Raw genomic sequence first — 10,528 nt, 5'->3', positions numbered from 1 at the left:
GGGCCTCAATTTTATTGCTATAGCTTCAGGAAGATCCAGCTCCGGATGTCTTCGAGGCAGGTGGTGAGGGAGGTGGGAGGGATGGCGGCGGTGGGTTTGGAGAAGATGTAGACCTGTGTGTCATCGGCATAGCAATGAAAATGGATCCCATGATGACGAAGGATTGTGGGAGTATATCAATGTTCTTACCTTTCTGGTGTCACGTGACATCAATTTATTTATGATATACACATTTGATAATATAAAACATATCATGTAAGTGAAGCTTTTGGATTTACCTTGTTGTTTGATGATCGTGACACATTACTACCCAGCATGTCACAGAGCCATCGGTGGGTAATACACTTAAATTAGTGTGTCTAATGACCGGTGGCAGCTGGCTTCAGTCTGATTAGCAAACTATCTTGACGTGTTATGAAGGGCAGTGCTCAATTTAACCTGATCTAACTTGATGCTCCAGTGATTCGCTTCTGTTTCTAATCGTATTTACCTGTTGGACCTTTCACTTGTACTCTGTGTTTTGCTTCGGCCTGCTCCTCATTGTTTTTCTCTGCCTTTGCGAAGGCTGTTAATTAGCAGGACTGCTTCAAAATGTCAAACTTTATCACAGCTGGTCCATGGTCAGGATTTACTTTTAATGCTCTTGTGTTTTTGCATCAGTTGATTAAATATTTATTTCCATCTCTAAGCTTAGAATAGGAATCTTGTTTAAAAGTGAAGTTACATTATTACACACTTATCTAGCTTATTTTTAAAAAAGGAAAAAAAAAACTGCTGCATTGTGGCCCAAATAAGTCAATCATGAGTAAACTGGTTTGTAGATGGCAGATTTCAAGAGGAAAAAATACAAACATTGAGAAATGTATTCCACACCTTTTTTCCATTTCCTGCGTTCCCGTACCCTGAGCTGACTCCCCGAGACTGACAGGGTGGATGATTTCTCTTGTCAGGCTGCCTTAAGTGGACACTGTCACACTTCTCCCATCTCTCTTCTCTCCCTCTGGCTGATCCTGCTCTCACCTTCGCTGGTGCCTTATATCATCCTCAAACTTTTTCCTCCTCCTTGTTTTCCTCGATATCCTCATCTCAACATTCAGAAGTTCAAAAACGCGACTCTGGATTTTTCAGTTCTACGGTTAGTAAGCTGCAAATTCTTCAAACTCTTCATACCAAATACCTCAGCTTGTACTTGTATGTTTAACTTTAATTGCAGCAAATTTTCAAATGATTTGAATACTATCAGTTTTACTTTAAATCCTTTGTTTTCATTATGATCAGTTGCTCTCATTATTTTTGCATCTCTGCCTGTGAGAACCATGTTTATGAGATCATCATTTGAATTTAACACAACCACCGTTTTTAGCTGTCTATAGCTGAAATAAACCCTACCCCTATGGGGTAAATATGAAGAACATATTTACTGACTATGTATCAAAAATAATAATGTACTATATGTCTTGCCAAAGCTTACTGAAGATAAACTTTAGGAATTTCTTAATGTTCTTATTTTTCCACTTTGGAGAACAAGATTATTTGCTTTTAACTCACAGCGTTCAAGCAATACATTTTCTACTTCAGTGACCTTTGTGCTACAAAGTAGTTGTTTATGTTGGACATGCTGTTAATGAGAAGTCTAAGAATTAAAATTGGGCCAGTTTTAACGCTCTGTAGTGTCAGAACGGTTTTGCAACTCTTATCTGCAGCATTTTCTTCATATTTTGTTTTTAATGAAAAGAGAGGTGGTTCAACAAGTCGCTGGACTTTGATCTTGGAAATTTAGGATTCTGTTTGTTTAGTGTCTTTTTAAGATATTCTAGGCTGCATTTGGTTAGGGGGGGTAAATTCATGCTTTGACGCTATAAAGCTCGCTCTCCAGTTTTGGCAGGAGGATGCCGCTTGCGCTGGGAACTTGTCAAGGGTGCTGGAATGGACCCAACCAGAACCCGGTGACCCTAAATAGGAAGAAGTGGTTATAGATGGATGTAATGTAAACTGATTACAATTTAATTTGAGGTATTGATCCTGTTCATTTGCCAGCTGCACACTTTGCCTCCTCTCATCAGTTCCTAGTTCTTAGGATCATCTCTGTGAGAGGTGCAGCAACACCATTTCTCTGATGGCTCATACTTAAGCAGGTACGACTGGAAATGATTGGCCATGAGTAGACACGATGACAGGAATGAATAAAGTCGAACAAGAGGGAAGTAGAGGAAGATTGGATAAATTAGCTTTCAGCTGCCTGCTGTCATTATGGGAAGACATTTAAATAGATGTGTATGTAGGGAAAAAACCCACAGATAGCACTCTAACCGGATTCTGATTCATTACTGGAAATGTTTGAGAGCCGTAGCATTTTTTTTCTTTTTTTTTCCGACAACAGAGGCAGGAAATCCACAGATGTGGGAGCTCCTGACTTTTAAGGGAGGAGGAGACAGTTCACAAACTAACAGAGGAGGAACTGAAACATCTTTATTTACTTTGAGTTGGGCGGGATGATGACTTCCCTTCAGCCCCTTTTTCGGTATGGTTCATGGCGAATAGATGCTCAGACTTTTTTAGATGTGTTCAGTTCGGTAGGTTACAGGGTGTTGCAGCAGTCTGTATATACTGTAGCTATAATATCTTGTTTATGATCGCTTGTGAGGGGGGGCAGAAAAGTGGATGTTCATCCTTATCACACTCAATTTGTCATTATCGATTGGACAATGATGCTGAGACTCTGCAACATCCGAACAGAGGCAAAGGAGAAATAGAGATGGCACCTCTGCAGTTTGACCGTCACACTAGATAGCTCTGAGGTGTGTGGGTGTGTGTGTGTGTGTGTGTGTGTGTGTGTGTGTGTGTGTGTGTGTGTGTGTGTGTGTGTGTGTGTGTGTGTGTGTGTGTGTGTGTGTGTGTGTGTGTGTTGGATATATATGAAGGAGTCTTTTTGTAGTTGGTCCCTTGCTGCATCTCCTGTGCAGCGAGATGGATGAGGCTCTACAGAATAATGTAGCCTATACCCTCTGACCTGGATATGACTGCGCCAGACCCAGTTTTCAGTCTTCCGTTTCTATTAATGCCTTGATGTCATCAAATCAGTCCTTGGTTAACTGGCTTGTTAAACTTTTCAACAAAGATAGTATCAACTTCACAGGACAGAGCACACGTCTTTGTTTTCAGATCATCTAATTGTTGTTTTTTTACATGCTTTGCTGCTCTGTGTTTATGTATTCACAGCTATTTGAACTGAAACTGTTTGCCATAATCAAATATTAAGAAGTAGGAGTGTTTGCTCTGTCTGGTAGAAGAGCTAGTGCTAATGGCAGTGTGCAAGCGTGTCATGATATGAGGCACCGGTAAAGGAGCTGCTTCTCCTCAGTGAGGGTGAGAATACTCACTGAAAGTGACTTAACCCTGAATTATTCCCATCCTGTCTGACATGTTTCAACTCTTCAGCCACCTTCCTATTCACTCAGATCTTTTCCCCTCTTTTTAATTCATTCGATGAAGAGGGGATTGTGAATGGATTCCAAGAGCTTTTCGGGAGGTAACATGAATTTCATGCTAGATTTTTCTCAGCTGAAGTATGGCAAATTTCTCAAAACCAGTATAAAAATGGTTACTTGCAGAAAGGACTATTTTAAAGCTTTTCCCCCCCATTTCATTCTTGATGGATGCAGTGGGGGAAAGGAGGTCATGAATAGTGAAAAAAATAACTCGAGGAATCTTTACTCACCCCATTTTAACATGTTGTCACACGTTGTTTTGATCCCAGAGCTGACAAATGTATGCCCCTTTCAGACAGAGCTGAGACCTCTAATATAGCACCGGGGTGGTCTGCTTGAATGGCTTATGACCCTGGAGCCCTGTGATAAATGTTAATCCTTTAAAGTGTGAGTCCGAAACAAAGCGGGTAGTTTAGTGAGTTGTGACCCTGCTGTTATGCGGTAATGAAAACGATGACAGTCCCCGTGTGATGTATCAGTCACACGCAATAATAGGGATGCACCAGGCCACCTCTCTCAGTTCCTGTTCTCATACTGGTACCTGGGCCTTTTATTCAGACCAATATTAATACAATCTGATACCACTGATGAGTGGAATAGATAGCATATATATATATATATATATATATATATATATATATATATATATATATATATATATATATATATATATATATACATACATATACATCTGTTGAATTGTTATTCATACTTAAAACAAAGTGGGAAGTAAATGTGAATCCTTTGGGACCAGCTGTTTTTCCATTTTAATTATGCCACCGTCTGATCTTCATCTATGTCAAATCATTTGTTTGTTTCTGGAACATAAACAAGTATAATGTCTTGTATCTTTACTGGAGACTCCATATAAACATTCACAGTGCTGATGGAAAGAGTCTTTGCCTATTATTGTGACGCAGATGAAGATCAGATCACATCTTACGGCAAATTAATGCAGAAAACCAGTTAATTTCCATTATTGTACTTTTAGAAGAAACAAAACTGCAGTGAATTCATAGTTCTTATTGATCTGCCCCCTTCATCTGATACCCAATCCAGCCATCTAAACAATACTGGGCCGAGTAACCAATTTATCGGACCGGTGCATCCCTAATGCAGGACAGCAACACAGTCCATCAGAGCACTCATTTAGGAATGCAGCAAATTTGGAGTAAGAGATGGGACCAGGAAACTGGAATAATGAACTCAAGCAACGTCTGGCTGCTCACGCTGAGGATGAATTTAAAATTTTCTGAATTACAATTTTACACTACTCTTTAGAGACTAATTTACTGACAGTGACTGCAATGTGTAATTTCCCTTTGGGGATAAATATAGTCTAATTGAATTTAATTTCCAGTTCTGGTACTGTACTGGATGTGGTAATCAAGGATATAAATGTCAAAATGCTCCAAAAGTGGTTATAACAGATGCAAATCTCAAGTGACTGATTAATGTAATTCCGTTATGTACATTTCAATATGAAGTTCTTCCGTATGATATTTCATCGAGGATGCAAATGACGGGTGAGAGAAGCAGCCAGCTGGTTTCAGCAGAGAAGTAAGAGGTGCTGAAGAATCACATTCAGGACAAATTAATCTAACATGAGTCGTTATTTTGGCTACTGTTTGTAAAAAAATAAAAAAATAAAAAAAGTCTTTCCGACTGCTGCAGGGATAAAAGATGGGACTGGAAGCAGGGGATCATTCAGGGTTTAGTCCTACTCAGGGGAGGTGTTGACATCTTTTTTTTATCATTAACCATCACTTTGACAGAACAGAATCCCCTCCACAGATGGGTGTTATGCGTGACACCAGATGTATTTAAATTTTTGTGATAGCATATCGTAGCTGAGCTCTGCCACACTCTGAGATCCGTGTGAGACCAAGCAATGGTCCAGAGGGATGTTATGTCATGTGTCACACCGCATGGAAGAGTTATCAGATGGTGGGACTGCTCATGCTTAACAAGGGACAGACATGAGGGACCGTCCAGTGGTGACATTTACGAAGGGAGCACTGCCCTTTAACAAAAGTCAATTTAACGCAGCCATTCAAAGGTCAGTTTGTTCAGACTGGCTCTCATGATGAGCTATAAGCTGCAGCACACTGGTGGAGCACCGGCCTGCAGGAAATGTATTTATCTACAAACACTGAAATCCTTTATGCAGATTTTCTGTAAATGCTTCATGATTACTAAAATGGGGTGCATATTTTTTTGGGGGGGGCTGATACAAAGGCCTGATAATTGTATGACACATGTCATGAACAGTTACTTTGCTGAGTCAATTTTCTTTTCCTTCCTTTTGTTAGAGTTTTTTTTTTATTCCTTCCACATTATACCGTCATTATACAGTATGCTCTGATTTAATCTGATTTAATTTCAAAAGCAAGATTGAATCAAAAAGAGCCCTCCTTCAGTTGTGTTAAGCACGAATGCTCGAGCTTGTTTCTCTGCTATTGGCGTGTTCTACCCACCCAGAGTGGGACTTGACAAGACTTACTGGACAACAGGAGAACAAAAATCATCAATAAATGGATGAATAACTTTTTTTCTGTCTTTGAACCACAATAACAAGGTGAATGACGGTAAACGTGGTGACAGACACCTTTAACAGGCAAATGAATTAAGTTCTGTGTGAAGGACCTCGTGTATTAAGTGATTGCAGGCTGAAGTCTGGTCGGTGGTGTGGAAGATGGATAAAACAGCTTTTTGATACGAGTCACTGAAGTGGTTTTATGATGCAGACGAGTGCGAGAATTCCACAAAACTGACATTAAATTTAATTATTTACATGTAAATGGCTTATCTTGCGTATGTTTCTAACATTAATTAATGAAACATTATTGCAGATCTAAACTGCTCTCTGAAATCATTATGCGCATAATGCAATGCTGAATTTGCAGTAAAAGAAAACAGTTGGGCAGAGCTGAGGCTGCTAAACACTGTTTATCAAGCAAGTAGACTTCAAAGATAAGCTGATTTACACACACATTTCTACCTCAGGAATGCTGATATGGGGATGTAAACATTTGCTGAGACAAATGTCAAAGGCAGCCTGGGTTTATGGTATGCGCTGTGGGAAGGGGGTATGCATTACTTGTTCTTCCAACAGCTCCATCCTCTAACCTCCCTCGTGTTGATCTCAGAGCGTCGATGTTTATTTCTATTCACAGAGACATTTACAAATAATAAACATGATTGTCATTGGCAAACATTTCAAACAATGAAAAGATTGTTTTCTCCATAGTATACACACGATTCAATGTTAGGGCTGTGAAGCCGTTAAAACTTTCAGCCTTTGTTAGAATTCATCAATTCATTGGAAACTATTGTTTTAATAAAAATCCAAATCCCCAGCTTTCCCCCAAACATTTAAAAGCTCATAGCTGGCAGCTAGATGTTTTCTGCACACACTGGCAGTGCAAACATTTCATGTGTCACTCTTTGCACACATCCAGACTCCAGTCATTTCATGTGCTGCAGTTCAGGGAAATCCTAAATGAAGCAACATCGTCATCTACTGTTGCTGTTTCCTCAACATAAACAGTGGCAACGTTTAGATCAGCCATTCTCTCGTTTTTTTTTTTTTTTTTTTTTCATCTTTTACCAGCAACAATATGACCAAAGTAGGGCTGCAACGATTCGTCGACGTTGTCAACAAAAATCGAAAACCAAAATTGTCGACAATGAATTCCATTGTCGATAATTGTCGCCAGACGTGTTTTTTCCAACGGAGTGAGGCATCTCACTTCAATACAATCTCTGCCGACAGTCGCGCATGCGCGATAGCGTCTCAGCGCAGCTGCAGGTAATAAAACTTCAAAAGTTTGGGAGCATTTTAGCCTCAAAACGACGATTAAAAAGATGACTTGCAAGGTTTACAAAGCTGACCTTGCTTTTCACGGGAGCATGTCAGTAATGCATTTGAAGAGAAAGCATGTCGGGCTCGCCTTGGTAAGATATTAAGCCTATTTTCATTTATTAAATTAATTAGTTAACTTTGTTTATTTCACGTTATTTATTAGTATTATTTGAGCCACTCAGAGCCTACTCTCGTTGCTATAACCTCAATCATAATTGTTGCAGCGCCAAAGGCGAAAAGGCTTGTGTGATGATGACAATGATGGATTTGCGTCTAACTTTCAGTCAGGTGGCCTATGAACCTATGTCAATTATCCATCAAGCAATGATCATGTTAACATTAAATCAGATAGATTTGTCTGGACGTTTCTCTTGCGGGACGGGAGAAGACACAAAATCAATGCATCTCTATTATCGTGCGCCGTGCGGGCATGAATTCATGAGTTTTGCGGATGCGGGCGGAAGCAGGATGAAGAAAACAGTCCCGCTATAGCAGGGCTCTAGTGCCATCTTTCTTGTGTTTATTATCATTTGCCACATAATTAAAGCAACCTCATACTAAATAAATTTTAAAAAAAATTACTAATTATCCGATTAGTTGACTAATCGTTTCAATAGTCAGTGACTAGTCGATTATTAAAATAGTCGTTAGTTGCATCCAGGGGCGGAGCAGGGGTCCCAGCCTAGGGGGGGGGGCAAGCATTCTAGATGGGCCCTTGTGCCCTAAACATAATCGCTAAAAAAAATGCCACAGATCAGCCCCTCTGACACACAACCACAGCACGCAGGCGACACGGTCAGAACCATCACATGAGGTTTCAGAACCATGGATTTTGCCAGTCATTATGTCAAACCTAATTATAAGCTTAATGCAGACTTTAAGATAAAAGTATCAAACTGGAGATAAAAATCAAATGACATCCAGTGATGTCAATGGAAGCCCATTTCCGCCAGTAAAAGAAAAAAATAAGATGAAATCTTAGCCTTAAAAATAAAAATATCCCCACGGTAAGTCATAATTATGACATAAAAAGTCATAATTTCATTAACTTTTTTTCATAAACTTTTTATCTCATACTTTCGACTTTTTATCTCATAATTTCAACTTTTGTCTCATAATTATGACTTTCTATCTCATAATTATGACTTATCGTGGGGATATTTTTAAGGCTAAGTTTTCATCTTAGCCATAGATTCGCCGAGTAGCACAATTCAGACACACGTGTTCAACCTACACGACAAAAGTTTACAATGTGCGACGACATGTATTTAACACAATGACCGAGCGACACGGCGGTCAAAAAGCAACAAACTATATAGGAAAGGCCATATATTCAGCGTCATGACAGTGTTATCAGAAATAATTAATATTATGACAGCTTACCAATGATGGTTTGGTTTCATCCAGCGGTCATCCATCGGTGACCACAAAAAATATTTCCATCCAAGGAGGCAGGGGTTACACATTTAACGATCAGCCGGTTCTTCATCGCCGCAAACCTTTCAATCACTTTGTTCTCATCAATGGCGATGTCCCTCTCGATTGAGAGCAAGGTGAGGCTTGAGGCCTCATCCATGCAGCCCGGAGATAGTTTTTAATCATTTCAGCCTGCTGAAACTCAGCATGACTTTCCTGCTTTAAGGCTACTTCTTCTGATGCGACAACTGGCTAAAGGCTGATTTATGATTCCGCGTTACACCAACGCAGAGCTTACGGCGTAGGGTACGCGGCGACGCGCACCTTACGCCGTACCCTACGGCGTAGGCTCTGCGTTGTTGTAACGCAGAACCATAAATCAGGCTTAAAAGTAAACAGACAACATGCGTGCACGTACCCGTGCATGACAGGCAGAGACAAAAGGGGAGAAGGGACTATTTCTTTCATTTTTATTTTTTAAACAACTTTATCCTTATGAACACAATTGTTATATAGTCCACCTTTCCTGTGTGTGTCAGTGTATCGAGGTGTTTTCTGGACATATCCCATGGGAGCTGTTACAAACATCAGTTACTGTATATGGAGTTGCAGTTTTCATTGGTCTTGCCTTGTCTGCTAACACTCTCTGCCTCCTTTTAAGGGTCATAAGTTTGACTGAATTTTATTGTTTTCTTACCACTGCCTCATTTATATCATCTGACTTTAATGCCTCCTTTCCCTGAGCCCCTGCTTCCTCCCACCGTCTTTATCATTTCTCCCTTACTGCCGTTCTAGAAAGTGATGAGCAGCAGCAAGATTTGTATACCCAGGAGGGGACTGCCTGGCTTTTGGCCGACGTTGATAAGAGATGATGCTACACTTGCCAAGCCATACAAATTATTTCAGGAATAAAGAGATCAATAGCATCTTTTAGCAAATCCTCCCTCTCTTCACAGACTCCTGTTCATACTAAGTTTACTTTTCCTCTGGCAGAATAAAAGTGAGAAGACACAAAGAAGAAACTGAAGGAGGCAAGTTTTAAAGTATATAGTTCACCACAGGTTATTCTAACAAAAAATTGTTTGCTGAAATTGCTACAACAAGCTACAACTTGAGAGTGTACACGTGTTTGTGTGTGTAAGTGTTTGTATGTACATATGCACATCTATGGTGCACCATTTATACAGATTACAAGAGCTTAATGTCTGTGGTTTAAGAAGTTATGACCTGATTCAACATGTGTGTGCAAAGGTACACACATGCTGATTCCTAAATACATGTCTCTTCTCATACAGCACTTGATCAGGGCTCCTTCAGGTGACAAGGCTTCTGGATAAAGGCGAGGTTCAACTGTTAAGATGAAAGCTACAGGAATTGGTAGGTTGTAGTATTTAGCAAATCATATTTTATCATTTATTCATTTTGCTAAATGGCAAAATAAAACTGGCGACCTGTCAAGGGCGTACCCCAGCCTCTCGCCTGTAATGAGCTGGGATAAGCTCCGGCAGACCCCCGTGACCCTGCACAGGATTAAACTGGTATAGAAAATGGATGGATGGATGGATAAATAGCAAAATAATTCAATTAATTTTGGACTGTGGATCATGTTGTTAGCCTTTTCTTGACTGCTAATATTATAAACATGTGTTTCTTGCTAAATAGCTTGCAATCCCACTCAGTCTGGATCAATGCTGCTTGGAGATGTTACAGCATCAGTCACTGCAGATTCATAGTAATTAACGCTTCAATCTGCTTGATA

This window comes from Cololabis saira, chromosome 18 (genome assembly GCF_033807715.1).
Source record: "Cololabis saira isolate AMF1-May2022 chromosome 18, fColSai1.1, whole genome shotgun sequence".
NCBI classification, from domain to species: domain Eukaryota; kingdom Metazoa; phylum Chordata; class Actinopteri; order Beloniformes; family Belonidae; genus Cololabis; species Cololabis saira.
The sequence above is the reverse complement of the archived record's forward strand: the minus strand, read 5'-3'. Positions refer to the sequence as shown.